Source organism: Poromitra crassiceps, assembly GCF_964638095.1.
Source record: "Poromitra crassiceps genome assembly, contig: HAP1_SCAFFOLD_1931, whole genome shotgun sequence".
Classification (NCBI taxonomy): domain Eukaryota; kingdom Metazoa; phylum Chordata; class Actinopteri; order Beryciformes; family Melamphaidae; genus Poromitra; species Poromitra crassiceps.
Genome location: NW_028150485.1, coordinates 1,663 through 19,648, shown reverse-complemented (window position 1 = coordinate 19,648; position 17,986 = coordinate 1,663). Strand labels below are relative to the sequence as shown.

Genomic DNA, 17,986 nt, shown 5'->3' with positions numbered 1-17,986 from the left:
GATTAGTTTGGTCTCATTATTATTATTATTATTGTTTTTTCTACAAGGTCTAGTGTAGATGGGTGAGGTGTTTGTCTAATTGAGGTCATTAATTAGCTTAAGTGTGTGTGTGTGTGTGTGTGCGTGTGTGTGTGTGTGTGTGTGTGTATGTGCATGCGTGCGTGCGTATGTGTGCCTGCCTGCGTGCGCGCGCGCGTGTGTGTGTGTGTGCATGCGCGCGCGTGTGTGTGCTCGTGTTTGTGCTGCAGCTCTAAATGAATGGGATGCTTATACTTATTTGAAGGAGCAGAAAGTGAAACAGGGAGGCCTTATGGCTGTTGGGGACCTGCTTTGTATTCTGCCCCGCATTCGGCTCAGGACCATCTGGAGAATTAAGGCAATTACAAACCGATTGAATGGAATTCAAATAAGAAGAAGTCATTGTATGTGTGTGTATGTTTGAGCGAGTGTACACGCTGTGATAGATGGTCTATTTCAGCATTGCATGTAACTATGTCTTAATTGACATATAAAGCAGCTGATTGTGTGATTAGGGATGATCACTGCTGTTGCTCACAGACCGGCAGTCTGGGGTTGAGACATTATCTTCCTGATATGGTATGTCTGCCTGGGAAAGACTCCAGCTCCATGATGTGCTGCAGGAGGCCTGGTTCATCTTACAACATGCAACTCATCACAGGCCGGGCTTCCCCAAAGTTCCTGCAGCAGTTACTCCTCTTCTCCGGTCTACTGAGAACATTGTGGTTAGTCATGCCAGAGTGTATTAAAGTGGTAGTCTGCAAGATTCTTGTTTTTATTTTCATTTTGACACCATCGTTGGTGCTCAGCTGCGGCGTTTCTGTACGTCCCAGAGATCACCTGTCAGTCAAACTAGTGTGTCCAGTACTCTGATGTCCTTTTCCCTCGCTTCTCTATTGATAGAGTTTGAGTTTGTGTAGGTGGCGCTCTTTTCTTTATCTGTTCAATCTGTTGCTTCACAGCCCAAAGAGCTGTTCCTGGGGGGCTAGGTTGAATCCCTATTAGGCTATATTAATCAGCGATGCAGCAGAGAAAAACTGACATTTATTTACCTGAAAATGTCACGGAGCATTACTGGAAGGGGATTACCACTCACAAGTAATGTCAGAGCCCCTTTTCTGTAGAGTCATCCTCTGTGTGACAGACAGGCCCCCTTCTCACAGCAGACCCGTCTGTCTGTGTCTTCACCGTCCTAGGTGTGTGATTGCTTTTGACTTGAGAGACAGTAACGAGACATTTGCTCCTGTACGTCGAGAGCCAGTCTCTGAGTATCACAGGCTCTCTCTCTCTCTCTGTCTCTCTCTCACACGGACTTTCCAACATTCCTGCTGTCTATATGCTCTTTTATCCCCACATTCTCAGCGCACTGGAGCAGGAGGGCATCCAGAGCTCTGTGTAAACACGCACAGTTCAGAGGGGCTTCCGTTCCTCACTGCTTTACACTTGATTACTCTTTACTAGAGAGTGAGTGAACTGCAGCCACGACGCCGAGCAAATATCAAAGCAACAGACTCTGCCCTCGACCCCGACATCTCACCGGAGCCGGAGGATGCTCACAAAGTCCTGGCGGGCCTGGCCTGATCCGAGCAGCGAGCGAGCGCGCCCATTAGAGGGTTAAAGTAGGATTATATGAGTATTGACTGGCTGCTACAATTGGCCTTGCTCTCCGCTTCACTATACCGAATAATGTTAGTCTCTGCGGGTTAACGATTCAAAACCAAGGTTTCTCGCTTTCCTTCAGCGTTGCTTTTCTCCGAGTTGCGAATGAGATCCATGTGTTTAGGTAACGATTCTCGCTGAAACGGCACAGCACATATTTAACCACGGCACATTTAAATACATATTTTGTTCATTCTTTTTTGTCAGCAGTATTCTGAAGGGAGGATGATGACATCCTTTGAGCTGCTGCTCACAAGCCTTCATCAGGGTCCTTGAAATCCTTGAAAGTTTGTGAATTTGAAAAATCTAAATCAAGGCAAAGTTTTTGAAAATAGACATGGGTCATATAAAGTCCTTGAATTGAGGGTTGTTCCTGCATAGAGAATTACGAGCAGGCCGCCTCGGTCTTCAGCTCTCGATAAGTGAACAAATAGTTTCTAACAAGCGTTGCAGTGGGTACACACACATTCAAGCCTCTCTCCTTTTAATTGTCTGTGAGGGAGCTTCTGTTCTAGTTCTCATAAAAAGTCTCAGTGTTGTTGTAACAGTCATTAGCCTAGATTCATGTCTCAAAACTCTGCTGTGGTGTGTTGGGTCCTTGAATTTGGGCAGTTGGGCCTTCAAAGTCCTTGATTTGATGTTGAAGAAGGTGTGGCCTCCTTCATGTATGTGCTGTGCCCCAGCCCTGAAAGCCATTGCTGCTGGCTCAAGCAGCCCAGGGCAAGAAAGAACCGCTTAAACCAAAACCTGTTTTGATGATGCATAGCAGGCTGGGAGCCACTCCCGTGTGTCGGGAAGGAACGCCTGCATGACAGTGTTTGTCTAATGATGAGTAAACAGAAGATACTGCAAGGTACAGTAGGCCAAATAATCCAAAATAACCTTTGGTTGACACATAGAAGTGACAGAAAAGGCCCTCTTCCCCAACCCACCACATCCAATTCATGCGTAACACCAGTAAAGTGTCATAAATGGCACACATGAAAGTATTGTAAAGTGTCTTAGTATCTATTGTATCACGTAAGTGCCAGCATGTACAGTATACCAGGCTCATTTCTGATAATGGAGAGGCTGCTGCCCATGCTATTTTTAGAGCATGAAAAGGCATGTCAGGCGTAACATTTAGAGCACTTAACAACATGCATTGGATCTGCGAAAAGAACACACTGTAAAATATTCATTGAAATTTCCCCTTTCATGTCATTATGACAAGTGCTGGTGTTTCTTGTGCGTATCTGCACTCCGAAAGGTTGAAGGACACAGACAGAGCAGTCGCTAATAATGCAGTTGGGCATAAAATGACATGCGAGTGCCATTTTGAAATGTTTCCCCCAGGAGCTGGAAATACACTTGTGCCTTTGTGCCAGGTCTCCAATCTCCACCGACGGTACTGGAGTGCCTGTGAAGGTATTTTGGGATGGAGGGGGGAACCGTTCTCTCCACTGAGGCCCTGGTGTCACGGGGAATATATTCCTTCCTGCCCCTCCACAGCTCTCCTCCACCGGCGGCAGGTTTGAGATGAGTCAGTCTGCAGCCTCTCCGGCAGGCTCCACCTGATAATCCCAGGGATTACAGTCACTGGTCGACATGCACAAAGTGCTTTGACATAGTCAAAATCAAACGGCAGGCGCCGTGTGTGGCAGTATTTTGTGTGGTGGTACAATTATAAATGGTACCCCCTCAGGCTCAGACAGCACATAGCCTGGGATTTTATGAATCCAAATCATAACCTTCTAATCTGACCAGTAGAGTCCCTACTGGTCTAGGTAAATCACTATAAATCGATATTTTAGGGAGAAATAGATGTTTTAGGCAGAGAGAGAAGCAAGAGTGAGCGTGATGTGTGTGCATGCATGTGTGTTTGTACATGCGTGTGTGGGTATGTCTGTGATGGAGTGGGTTTAGTGTATGGGAATTCCAACAGCCATGACCCTGTCACCCCTCCTATTGTGTCCCAGCTGACCAGAGGCATAATGGGGGCCGATGAGGGGCCTTGCGGTTGCACTCGGGACACAATGAGGCTGGGAGGCACAGCAGCTGCCCTGTCCACTGGGGAAGGATCGGGTGGGCGGGGTTGTCAGGGGAGAGGCGGGGCCTAGTATGAGAGGAGCAAGTGTTCACTTCATTGACGACTGGGAAAGGAGACAGAAGGAGAAGTGTACATCTGTGCCTATTCCCTTTTGCCCCCCCCCCCCCCTTCCCCCCCCCCCCCCTTCCCCCCCCCCCCCCCTTCCCCCCCACGCCAACTGCACCCTCTCCCCCCCCCCCCCCCTTCCCCCCACCCCCCCCTTCCCCCCCACGCCAACTGCACCCTCTCTCCCTCCCCTCCCTCCCTCCCTCCCTTTGTGTTGTGGGTCAGGTTTGTTGGTGGCACCCACGGGACCTGACCCACTCACTCCTCTGGGAAGCAGATACACACAAACACGGACTGTGTCACGCTTTTACACCGCTGCAGCACTCTGACTCCTCTTTCTCATGCCAAACATTTAACCGCATGTACATGCAGGCTATATTTGCCACTCAGCACATATCCAGCCATGCTATAGGCAGGGGATGTAATGCTTTGTTTTAGTCTATTGTATTGGGAGACACTGCGGGAGCTTGCTTTAATGGTGGCAAAGCTGTGACCTCTGCCTTCATTGACCCGTGGTAATGTGATCCATGGCCTGATGCTGTGGAATGCAGTGACACTCAGTAGGAAGTTATTGATCCTAAATGGAGTCATTTCAAGGGCACATGGACTTGAGTTGTTGTGAATGACAGGACACAAAAGATCCCCTTTTCTCTCAGGAATTGTCAATTTCTGGCATATTTTCTCTCTCTCTCTCTCTCTCTCTCTCTCTCTCTCTCTCTCTCTCTCTCTCTCTCTCTCGCTCTCTCTCTCTCTCTCTCTCTCTCTCTCTCTCGTTTCTGTCTCTGTTAAATTGGGTTAACAAAAAAATGGTGACTCACAGGCACTCACCCTGGCACTCAACTAGGCATTCAGCAATAGCAGCATGTGATGAAGTCACTCAGGCAGACAGACAGCGAGCCCACCCAGGGAACTGTTTTCTCCTGGTCCACTTCCTCTGGCCAGTGCAACAGAATCCAATGCGGCGCCAGCTTTGATCAACCCACTTCAAACAGCCATGCTGACTGATTCTGCCCGTGGGCCCCCCCCCACCCCCTCACCCCCCTGCCCAGAGCCAGCTCTCCATCCCTCCGGTCTCCCACCTCCGCAGGAGCGAAACCCTCCCGGCGTCCGCCTGCGACCCAGCCGAGCGTAAGAGGATACAGGAGGGGGGGGGGGGGTGGGCTGTCTTTCACCTCCTTCCCTCACCCCCCCCTCCCCTCCCCATCCCCACCTGGGTCCTCTCCGCCCCGCTCAGCTGCGCTGCACAGCGGCCATCATTTATGGATGACTTTATTTATAAACAAGATCCGATGTTCTCTCTGTCTCTCTGCCGACGCTTTTGTGGAAGTGAAATTGCACTTGAAGTAGTGCCATGTCCCCCCGGTGGCCTCCCTGGGGGGCTGCAGACTAGAGTTGGCCAGGGATAGATAGGGCCATGATAGGGATGTGTTTGGATGGTTATACACTGGAGGAAGTGGAGTCGATGGAGCAGAGGATGGCCTTCTCCGCTCGCACGCTTTTCTTTCATATCAGACAGACGTATAGCTGCCTGAATACGTTTGGCCATTCTTTCATATAAGACAGACGCGACGGACAGAGAAGGTGCAGTCAGTGTTATTACAAGGTTTAATGAAAATCCTCAACTGGCAACACAGTGGATATAAAATAACTTATCTTTGCTCTTTTACAGGTGAAAGCTGATATGAATTTGAATTTGAATGCTTCCTCTACTGTCTGTCTGTCTGCCGGGCCCTCTTCAGAGCAGAATCAAGTGCAGCATGGCAATCGCCTCTACTTGCTCACGGAATTCTTTTTCCTGGATATCCCTGTACAGCCGTGGCTGCTCCACCCGCAGCGTGGGAGGGGGATCACAACCTGTGTCCTGAAGCTCTTTGACTGACCAAGACTCCCGCTTTTCAGGAGTGAAACTGGATAGTCCAACTGGTCTTCTTGGTTTCAAAATAACATGTCCTCCTGCACTGCTTTCACATGTTCAAGTTGAGCAACCAGATCGAAAACAGACACCATCGTAAGATTACAGCCTGTGTCGGCGATATCAGGACGAACTGGGGTCGAACACGGGACGAGCTGGGGTCGAACACGGGCGGGTTTAAGTGGTGAAGGAGGTTGTGCAAGAGAACAAGGAGTGCACATCTGGTGTTCTTTAGCTAGCTCTTCTCTTTCCTTCTTTTTGAACAGTGTTATTTGGTGTGTCTTGTCTAAACAGTCTACTGCTGCTTTGACGGGACTCAAGTGTGTGAGCGAGAGAGAGAGGCACAGAGCTTGAGGAAACACAAACAGAAACAAAACCTGGATCTGTCTGTGTTCCCTGTACACAGGCAGCAGCCCTTCACAGCTACTTGACTTCCTCATACAAACAAATGCAAAAGTTAGTGTTTGTATTGAAACATTTAAACACGAGATGTCCCAGGAATGAGGAATGACTTCGGAGCTCAGCGACACACACCGAGTCTTGCTCAAGCGTAGCGTGACCAAAGAAACACAGCATGAAGCAGAGCCTGAGAAGACAGAGACACCGAGATCAAAACAACAGGAGATGAAATGCACAGCAGTTTCTCAGGTGGAATGTGTGTGTGTGTGTGTGTGTGTGTGTGTGTGTGTGTGTGTGTGTGTGTGTGTGTGTGTGTGTGTGTGTGTGTGTGTGTGTGTGTGTGTGGGGTGGGGGGTTGGTATAAAGAGGGGATTGAGGAAGAAAGAGAAGATACACCACTCCATCTCCATACCCCCGGGCCTGGCAGGAGGCAGACAGCAGTGCTGCCTTGTAGCCTGGCTGTGCTGTCAGTCTCAGAGGCCAGCCCCTGCGACACGGGCATGAACTCCTCCACATCGTGGTATCGGAGCTGATCCGCTGAAGGTGCTCGGCGGCGGCGCCCTTCAAAGGCTGCACTTCCTCCAGAGGGAAAGCAGAGGGGGCTTTGATCAATATCCCTGCTGTGAAGACTGCAGGCAGGGAAGGTTAATGGCCATTTAACCCACTGTCACCTCCACTGTCCCGGCTGTGCAGCTAACGCCTTTGAAAACTTGACACAGCCATCTCTATTACAGATTTACCCCTAATCTGTGTGTGTGTGTGTGTGTGTGTGTGTGTGTGTGTGTGTGTGTGTGTGTGTGTGTGTGTGTGTGTGTGTGTGTGTGTGTGTGAGAGTGAGTGAGTGAGTGAGTGAGTGAGTGAGTGAGTGAGTGATTTAGTATGTGTGTGTGTGTGTGTGGGGGGGGGGGGTATACAGTCTTTATGTTAGATGGCACAGTGCCTATGTACCTATGTAGAGCCCTAGTCCTGAGCAGAAGGCTTTGGTCTTACTGTACCCTAGAATATAGAATATGTCCCCAAGGTCAAGGTCAAAGTTGCTCAGTAGGTCATACATACCCTGTAATAATATAATAGGTACCCGGTAGTTAAAAAATAATTACAGTATAAGTTCTTAATGTAATGTTACCTGGTTTATTTATGTTTATGTATGTGTACTGTGTATATATATACATGGTCAAATCTGGCTTGTATTGAGTGATGGTGGAATCTTGAGTTGGATTTGCAAGACTGTCTGTTTCCCATTGGCAGGTTCTATTATTGCGGTCAACTTCTGGCCTGTTGTTGCTATAAGTTGCTTAGCAACAGCCCCCACCCGCTCACGTCACTCTCCTATGTGTCATGCCAAACTCAATACAAAAAAACCTGTCAGTTTACTGTCGTCTTGCTTGTCACTAAGTACGCCCGGCTATACAACATACCTCTTATGAATCATTGGGGCCTTTTGTAATATTCGTATTAAAAACTGAAGCTTGACACGTCCGTTTCATTGATATACTTGTTTGTTTGCCCCAAAGACTCTATAAACCCCCTGTACCCCCAATCTGACGCCCGCTTCCGGTTGTGTGACGTCAGGGTGTCCGCAAGAATATTACGGTAAATGTGCATAACGGCGGCCATTTTGCCCTTATACAATATCGCATTAGGGATGGGAAAGTACTCGAAATTCAATTCCTTGCTCAGCTGCTGTAGTTGTTGTTCCCAAGATCGCTAGCTAATTTGATAACTGTTAGGTCTATATAGTCTTCACTTCTGTGTTATAATATAGTTAGTTTTCTATGCCATATCTCCCAGGGTTTCCCACCTGGAGTCTGACATAAGTCCAAGATGGCTGCTGTGGGAATAAGGTCACCTGCACCATATGTGGTAGCCAGGTTGTATTGCATTGTACATATGGGCTTGTCAAAGAAAACCCTGTGCGGGGTTATAGACAGAAGAAAACATATGCTGTCTTCTATACCAGGCTGGCAGTACAGAGGGTCAAAGTAACTAGGCTTTGTGAGGTGTTTGACAGCACACTGTGTTTATCTCTCTGTGAGTGGAGCTCTGAACGAGACGAGGAGCAGCTCCTCTGTTGCTGGACCTTCACTAATGAAAAAGTCTGCTCAGCCTCTTGAAAGATGGGGCACCAATCCTCTTCTTCTTCTCTCCTCTTAGTCACCTCTAACCGTCAACGCACCAAAGTCATTAGCCTCCACATTCGCCTCCCTTCCCGTCTCCCTCTTTCTCTCCTGCTCTCCTGCTCTCCTTCCTCCTCACTTCCTTTCAGGGCCTCACAATGAAGCCATTTGCATCCCTCCAGGTTGCTACGATACTCGGGCCACCCCGACTTGAAATGTTTTGCCTTTGCTTTGAAGGTGGATTTCAAGAGGAAAACAGCTGCAGGAGAGGGAGAAAAGAAGCGCGGTATTTCGGCGTTAAATGCGTCGTGTTTATAGGCTGCGGCTAACTCAATCACACTGTTGCCATCGCGTCTCTTTTCTTCGGGGTGATGTTTGAGAGGGTTGTTTGTTCCTTTATACCCCAGCCTGTACACGGCTGTTGTTTTTTGTGCATGGGTGTTTTCCAGAGTGTGTACATGGCCTAATGATGCTGTTTGTTGCCATGGACTCCCGGCCATATGTGCGACACATCAAAGAGCCTCCAGGCAAAGGCTAATCTACCCCCCTCACTCGTAATGGTTTTTATTTTTCAGCTGCTGCTGCACACTGAGCATGCACCAAACAGAGAGAGAGACACACAGAGACAGAGACAGAGAGAGAGAGAATTCACACTGTGACGGTACAAAGTACTGCACTAAAGACTTCGCTCTATTCCACTGGCAAATGCTGATGCACACTCAATTTGAGCCTGAGCCTCCCTTCCACATTTTCTCTATCAAATTGCAACACTTATGTTTTATTGTTTGGTTTCACATGCGGGTGGAGGATGTGAACGAGCGGTTAGCGAGCTGACGGTCATGTTGCAGAGAGATCGGGGGAGTCGACGTGTCAGGGGGGGGACGGACGGGGGGCCATATATATATATATATGAAGTCAAAATAAACCCTCAAGGGATATTACTCTACATTAGCGCTCCGCTAACTTCCTGTCCGCACGCCCTCGACATCCTCTGGGACATTTGTGACCTTTGATGAAGCTTAGACTGACGGCTGGCTGAGGAACGCTCTCCTCCCACCTCCGTCAGCGGCGCTCAGAGAGCCGTCCGCCGCTCGCCGCTAATTAGCCCTGTGCAAATAAAGACGGCGGTCCACTTTCCGCTCGCACAGATCGCCGGTGCTAAATCAAGCTAATGCTAATAGCTGGAGGGTTTTGTGTGAGCGGTGTTTTATGCCTGTCCTTGGCACGGCGGGGCACGGTCCCACTCCTTGGCAGGGAGGTGGAAGTGCCAGGCGTGATGCTTTGTGGTGGGCCTGCCAGCGCCGCCCCCCCTACCTCACTATATCCCCCCCCCCTCCCCATCCTGCCCCATCCATCTCATCCTGCCTCTGTCTGAAATTCAATTGACCTTTTGTTCCACCTCACAGTGGATGGGCACAGGCCAGCTCCACCAATAGCCACGCCAGAGCTCTCATACTTCTTTATTTGATCTGTCCGGCCGAGTCCAGTACTTTCATTACGCACGCACTTCCCACTGCCGCCCCCACCCCCACCCCCACCCCCCGACTCCTTCAAAGAACTATTCTCTTTTGTCTCCGGTCGTGTCTTCAAGCTGGTAGGTGGGCAAGCACGTTTCAGCCAGTGGAGCTGATATATTTTACAATCGGGGGAAACTCTTTTTCTCCTCACCTCCTCCTCCTCTCCTCCTCCTCTTCCTCATCTTGATGGTGATGGTGATTGGCTTTTATTTGTGCCTGCTCGGCTTGTTTTAAACACAGCTCTCCCCCCCCCCCCCCCCTCCTCTTCTCTCCACACCTCCTCACCCTCAGAGGACTTTTTTTTCCCCCTGACTTTGCAAAAGTGCTGAGGTAGCTTCCCGTGTCGCTCAGGGCAGAAGAGCTGTGAATTGCTTTGCTGTGACAAGGCCTGCCGTGACCGTGGCGTGCCAATCATTTTGATCTGCCGGCCTGACAAATTGATCCCAAAGGTCTCGTTCCAGCCTCGAATTACTTCTCGAGTCAAACAAGCGCCATTGTCTCAACTTCCCCTCGTCTGTCTGACATCTCTACCGCCGTCATCCTGATTCCACGTTACACGTCCCCGGCCTCTCCTCTCATCCTCGCGTGCCTCGCCACCGTACTCAAAGTCGTTACATCTTCTCTGTCCTTCCTCCACCTCCCGTCCTCTGTCTCTTTTTTGCCTCGATGCAGGCCTGCTGCACTGTGATACATACTAAAGACCCACTTCAGCAGCTACAACACCTCATGTGTGACCACCACCAATCAGAGCTCGCTGCTGTACAATGTACTTTGCTGACTGGTGGAGCTGGCATCTGTGTGATTGGGCTTTTTTGGGGGAGAGTGTTTGTGTGTGTGTGTGTGTGTGTGTGTGTGCGTGTGCATGTGTGTGTGTGCGTGTGTGTGTGCGCCTCGCCTTGCTTTCTCAGCAGTACTAAACACAACTAATCTTGTTGTGTTATTAAGACAGGGAGGGAAGTATGACTTAGACGATGGTGTCCCGTAGGCTGTAGGGAGAAATAGATTTTTTTTTTAAATTCTCTTTACTTTCCTCTTCTGTTACTCTGAAAAAGATGGCAAGCCACGGGTGGAGGAAGTAGACGAACAAACAAAAACTGTAATGGGTGGTGAAGGAGTGGTGAAGGATTTTGCACAGCTTGCTTGAGAGAGTTTTGCAGAGCTAAATTTCATCGACAAACCCTTTCACTCAAACTCGTTTTGCTCAGGTTAACAGAAGCCATCCATCTTCAATATGCAGCCTGCGATGACAGGGAGCCTGTTGCATTGTTCTCAGATGGGGGGGGGAGGTCAGGCTGGGACAGCCAGCTGAATGATGAGGGCTATCGGGCCGCGTGCAGCCATTGTTGTAGTCTCATTCCATCATTAACAAAGAGAACATAGTGATGCTAAAACAGGCTGTACAGCCATTGTGCGGACTCCATTTACCCTTCCAGACAAAGGCTCGTAGCACTTCAACAGGCTGGTAGGCCATATTGTCAGGCCGGGTTCAGAGCATGGCAACAGCAAGTATGATGATGATCATCTATAACTATTATACTCACTTGGTACCTCTGGAATAACAAGGCAGTGACCGTATAATTGGGGATATATTTATATATTCCAAGAAAAATGCAATGCCCTTCTACATTATGTGGTTCACACAGATGTATGCCCCCCTTAGCAGCCATACTGTAGGTGTAGAATCTAATGCACTACTGTGAGTTTTCATTTCTGCAGCCAGGGTGCTGCTGCTATCAAAATGTATAAGACTTCAAGTCCATACTGAGTCCCGGGGGAGGGAGGGAGGGTGGGGGGTGGTTGGTGGGGGGGTGGGGGGGGGTGCCCACAGCCGCAACCACGTTTCCCAGAGAGCCCAGATATTTTTACAAGCCTCCTAATGAGAGCAGGGAGAGTGCAGGGCCCATGTAACACAGCGGCTCGTGAAAGTACAGAGAGAGGAGGCGCCACTCTGCCTTCAAATTTGATCAAGGTACAGAAATGAAACGGCAGAGCGAGGAGAGGTGTGTGTGTGTGTGTGTGTGTGTGTGTGTGTGTGTGTGTGCATGCATGCATGCGAAACTCAGTTTAAAAAGGGAAGATAAAAGAGGACCATCTGCAAGAGAGACATGCAGGAAGAGGGACGAGGCCAGAGAATTAAGGGGTTCAACCTTTACTTTGGCCAGGGTTCGAGTTATGGGGGGACCTATGGGGTCTTGGACCCCATAGCTAGAGTCTGGGACCCCATAGTCCAGAACACCTGTGGGACCCCCACAAATATAACTTTTTTATTTTTATTTATTTTTTCCTTTTTTTCTTCCAAATAACACATTTTTCGATGGAACAATTATTATTATTTATGTTAACTAGATAAATAGGCTAAATAAGAAACATGTTTTCAGTTTTCCCAAAACAACCGTTTGAATTGTTGTGTGAAATAGGCTGCATTTCACCTCCAAGCCACCATGTGCCGCCCATGAGCGCGTGTTCTACTGCTACAACCGAGTTGCAGGGAGAAGAAGCCACAACATGCAACCATCACGTGATGTAAACAGCCGCCTGAGCCAACAAGATCTTATTAATCTTTAGTATAGCGTTATCATGCCACTGAAGAAAAGGCTGAAGCTGCCAACGGGGTGTACAAGCCTGGATAGCTTCGGTTTAAGAAAGAAACAAAGAACGACTTCAGACAAGGGACAACGACCTGTTAGTGCAACAGCTAGGTTGCTACTAGCTAGTAGGTAAGCTAACGTTATGGTCTGATGATGAGAGGAGAGGAGAGGAGTCTGAGATTTTTCATTTTGTAAGTATTACGCCTACAGTTGTTTTTGTTCTAACAAGATGCTGCTACTGTATCTGCTGAAATATGCTGCTGTTTGTTGCAATTTGTTTTTCATTCACAAGTTCTTGATTACCTGTGCACAAGGGGTTTGTTCGTAAGGTTAGCCTACTCTGGTAACTTCCGGTCTGTTGTTGCTATGCAACGGTAGCGTAGGGGATGGCTGCCCCATTCATCTGTTTTCTTCTTGTTGTTTTTAGATAGCGTTTCTTGCTGAGTGCAGAGAACTGCTCGGAAAGCAAATTGTATGAGCATTATGTATTTATTTTTGTAGTTTTTGATTTATAAGTGCAGAGACAGAGTTAAATAAATGTTAATTTAAGTTAAGTTAAGATTTAGGGGGACCCCATAGCTATCTGACTATAACTCGAACCCTGACTTTGGCCTTTGTGCTGGCACTCGCTGCCGTTTGGAGAGGATTATGGATTGCATGCACAAGTCCTCCAGTCCTCAGCCCACTATAATTCATGTTTGTGTGTGTGTGTGTGTGTGTGTGTGTGTGTGTGTGTGTGTGTGTGTGTGTGTGTGTGTGTGTGTGCGTGTGTGTGTGTGCGCGCTTCTCTGAGTAACCCCTCGCCATTCCTCTTGCGATAAACAGAGGCCACAGCTGCGTGCGTGTGAAAAGCCCAGAGAGCACCGTGCCCAAACATCTGCCCACAGCTGTTCAGAACAACACTCGTCTCCATCTACAGAATGCAAGCATGCGCGCGGAAGCCGCAGCATGTTCAAGTACATGTCAGCGTGCGTCCTGGTCTTAATGGGGTACCTGTATCTTAATGACCTTCAATTTACCTCCCGGGGACGTGTTGTGTATGTTTCTAATTAATAGAATCAGCCATATGGCGAGGATGAAGAACCCCGTGGGGTTAAATCAGGTTAAAACCCAGGTTCACACAGAGGAGTTCCTCAGAGGAGACCGTGACCTTATGCTGTATGTTATTGTGTCTGCCCACAGGTTCCTCCTACTACGACAACGTGCGGCCGCTGGCGTATCCCGACTCTGACGCAGTTCTCATCTGCTTTGACATCAGCCGCCCAGAGACTTTGGACAGTGTCATGAAGAAGGTCAGTGCTCTTTCCTTCCTTCTGTCCACCTCTTCTTCTCAGCACTTTGGATCAGCATTTAACGGTTGCTTTGACACTGGGAAAACCAACCGACCATTTTTCCTCATCAGCAGCTTATATTCACTCACATTTCTGAGCCAGCAGCATACATTTTTTTTATAGCTCAACAAAAGAGTGAATCAGCACAGAGGTTAGAGCCTCCCGCTCCTTTATCCCGTCCAAACATCCAGGGATACTTGACCCCCCTGGCCCTCTGTGGAATGGAGGGTCAGAGTGAAGAATGGGAGGAGAGGCTTTGCAGCCGGTCTGGGTTTGGGTTCGAGTGGCATATCAGATACGCAAATTAGCCGCGCCAGCCCAATCAAAGAGAAGCTGTTGCAGAGCCTGTTTAAGAGTCCTAGACCTCGCAGTGCTGTGGGCCGTTGGGCATTTAAAATTCAAAAATGCGAGTTTCATGCAGGATTAGTATAGGCAGACTCTGGTAGTTAACATTTGTATGGGAGTGGGGTACAGTTCTCATGTTGTGACAATGGGTTTTGGGAGCAGGGTGGCGGCCAAAGTGTGGTAAGGTATGGGCGGGGCGGTTGACTGTCGTCATGCTTTTATAGCCAGTGGCAGACTGTGTGTGCCCAATGCCCACTTTATGTGTGGGGACACTCCTCTTAATAGCTCTGTTTGTGTGCATGTGTGTCATGTAAAGCAGGCCTGTGCCCTTCACTGCTCTCTCATCTTGGGGCCATGTGTGAGTGCGGTTCGCTTTGAACCGCTCCCCTTGTGGGCTAAAGACGTTCCCACGGCCGGCCTGTTGACGTGTTTAGTGGTCTGAAGGGAGCCGCTAAATGCTCCCACAGACTTTGTAGGTCTAACCCGAGACACCTTTTTTTTTTAACCCACGAGTCGCTCGCAAGCCTCGGTGCACTCTGTCAGCGGGGGGGGGGCGAGCGGAGCCACCGTCAGGCTTTTGGTTTTCCCATGAATCCCTTGGCAGGGGGCTGCCGTGACCTGTGACCCCTAGCTGTTGCCCTGGTAATCTCTGCAACTTTGGGGGCACACGGAAAACCTGTTGCACAATCACCGTCCCAAATTAGACTCTTGACCTCCAGGGACTAGCGGGTCACCGAGGTCACCGGACGACAGCTGGGGGAGGTGGTCCGAGGAGTGAGGGTTAAACAATCAAACGCTTCGATTGGGTGGTATTGAGAGAATAGGGATGCGCTTTGAAAAGTCAAAGGTTGCGTTCAACTTGAAGGATGAATGCACGGCCTCACATTCTGCACATGGCATCTGGAATATTTGAACCTTTCCGAGCTTCTCTTCGGTATTTGCATTGCAGAGAAAAGAGAGGCTGGTTCAGCAGTGACATTTAATCTCAGGCTGAGGACTGCTCAACCTTTCCTGTACAGAACCTGAAATAGATTTGTTGACTGAGGCTATGTGAGGAAATAAATCAAACGAGATAGTGCAGAAACCTGAAACAGGCTAACATGAATAAAGTCATATTTCACATTGTTCTTTAGCTTGTGCAATAAAAGTGTCATTTTCATATAGTAAGTAACACACATGATGTATGTCATACGTAGAGCTGCAAAGATTATTAGTCGGTTAATCGATTTGGCGATCCACAGAAGTCAAATTTAAGTCAAATTTATTTATATAGCACTTTTCATACACAAAGGCAATTCAAGGTGCTTTACAAAAAAATAATTGAAAAAACAAGCAGCAAAGCAATGCATATATAAAAAAAACACAGAATATATACTCAAATTAACAAGCATGAAACATTATTTCTGTTTTAAATAAGTTACAAGGCATTCTTCAGTATTATTATTACACAGATGTAATGATATTACACAGAAAATGAATTACCAACTATTTTTATAATTGATTATTCATTTAGACAAAAATTCTTTCATTCCAGCTTCTTAAATGTGAATATTTCCTGGTTTCTTTAGTCTTCTATGACAGTAAACTGATTATATTTGGGTTGTGGACTGTTGGTCAGGAGAAAAGACATTTGATGATGTCATCTTGGGCTTTGTGGGGAAAGTGATCAAAACGTTTCAGCATTTTGTGACATTTTATAGACTAAATGACTAATCATTAGTCAAGAAAAGAATCGCCAGATTAATCGATAATGGAAACAATAATCGTTAGTTTCAGCCCTAGTTATACGTACAACTGCTCTTCAATATAAACTCATCTTCTCATTTCATCTCAGAAGATGCTGAAATAAGACGTTATATACAAAGACATAATTTTAATACGACCCTTAAACTGAACTAATGCCTTTTATAAAGAGACTAAGATGAAACAAACACAGCATTAGAGCCCTTAGTGAATCAATGCCAGACCATCCACAAGCCAGAGAGGGTAGAGGTCTTCAGTGTTCAGTTCATTTCACTCAGCAGTATTTTAGCATAACCACACACGGGGTCATGTGATGATGATGTATCTTTCTCCTTGTGTCCACAGTGGCAAGGGGAGACGCAGGAGTTTTGTCCCAACGCCAAGGTAGTGCTGGTGGGCTGCAAGCTGGACATGAGGACAGACGTGAGCACCCTGAGGGAACTCTCCAAGCAGCGGCTCATTCCTGTCACCCATGAGCAGGTGAGAACATGCGCATGATGGATATTCCAGCAAAAAAAACGAGGGATAAATAATGACAGAAAGAAAGAGAGAGAGAGAGAGAGAGAGAGAGAGCAGGGAGAATGGAAGAGGGAAGCGAAAGAAAAAGGTGTGTGAAAACAACAAAGGACGCAGAAAATACATTAGAAAGCAATCCAGCAATAACGTGCAATTTTTCCATCTAGGATCAGCAGCGGTGTTTGCTTCTGTAGTGAAGTCTCAGAGGAGGGGAGTGTGAGGGAGAGGAGGCCCACTCAACACAATCAACTACCGTAGAATAAGAGCTGTGGCAAAGCCCTCGGGACGCATTGCTGCTGTTGGCGTTTTGACCGTAATTTGCTGACAGCGATGTAAGGTTGCTTGTGGCAAAGGGGAGGAAGAGAAGAGGCATGGGTGGTTGGAGGAGTTTATGTCGAGGGACACATTTTCTCTCTCCCTGAAATGCAAGATTCATGCAGATTTAGGGATTTTCAAAATGCAGGATGAAAAGAAAAACAGACATTGATAAATGAGTGAGTCCTTTTATCGCATGGCGCCATGACCTCTAAGCCAAGGGGACGGGGAGGGCGCGGGGGGAGGGGGGGTGGGGGTGTATGGGGGTTGATAAACTGTTCTGTAAATCCGTGCATTTTAATCAGCTGTTTGCGTGTTCATTTTGCGCTCTCTCGTGTTAGACGTACAAAAGGTGGAGGGTCTTTTTCAGCGCCACACAAAAGCCCTCAGAACAAAGACGCCTTTTTTCTCCTGCCCATCAGCGTCTGAAAGCGCTCTGTAGGCTAAGAGCAGGCAGCCTCCGAAAAAATCTGCAGCTGACAAAAAAAAAAGACAGTTGATGTAAATAAGACGCATAAACAAAGGCTAGAGTGGCAAACCACAGAGCTGAACGTCAAATAGCTGGGGACCGCTTGTGGCCGGGGCCTACATCAGGCTATTGTTTTTCCACTATTTTTGACTGAGGCGGCTACTGTTAGTTTATCCCAGAGAATGTGCGTCACACACCAGGTGCCAAAGCTCTGCACAATAAACGTTTTGCTGCTCTAATCCAATAGCTTGTGTTGTTATCCTATTGTTGATCTTAAATTGAATTCCAATGGCGCTGAGGAGGAGTCAGAGAGGCCAGAGTGACCACCGGCTGAACTCCAGACGTTTCCGCACTAATCTGCCTGAGATCTGATCGGAGATCTGATGGAGCTTTTCTGCTTGTCACGACAATCTCTCCTCCCCCCGCTGCCCCTTCATCCCCCCCACGCCGCCCTCAATCTAAATATGCCCTTACACCTAAGGAGGACTTTGCTGCCTCTCACATACATGTGGCTCAGTGCACAGTCTAAATATGCCCTTACACCTAAGGAGGACTTTGCTGCCTCTCACATACATGTGGCTCAGTGCACAGTCTAAATATGCCCTTACACCTAAGGAGGACTTTGCTGCCTCTCACATACATGTGGCTCAGTGCACAGTCTACATATGCCCTTACACCTAAGGAGGACTTTGCTGCCTCTCACATACATGTGGCTCAGTGCACAGTCTAAATATGCCCTTAGTTACACCTAAGGAGGACTCTGCTGCCTCTCACATACATGTGGCTCAGTGCACAGTCTAAATATGCCCTTACACCTAAGGAGGACTTTGCTGCCTCTCACATACATGTGGCTCAGTGCACAGTCTAAATATGCCCTTACACCTAAGGAGGACTTTGCTGCCTCTCACATACATGTGGCTCAG

At 48.0% G+C, this 17,986-nt stretch overlaps 1 pseudogene across 1 annotated transcript; it reads left to right on the top strand.

Moving 5' to 3' along the window:
* Nucleotides 1–4,860: 4,860 nt before the first annotated feature.
* Nucleotides 4,861–16,243, top strand: LOC310772086 (rho-related GTP-binding protein RhoN pseudogene; annotated as a pseudogene). Its single transcript, XR_014553976.1, has 3 exons — nucleotides 4,861–4,939; nucleotides 13,527–13,636; nucleotides 16,109–16,243. The product of XR_014553976.1 is annotated as a rho-related GTP-binding protein RhoN pseudogene (transcript).
* The last annotated feature ends 1,743 nt before the right edge of the window (nucleotides 16,244–17,986 follow it).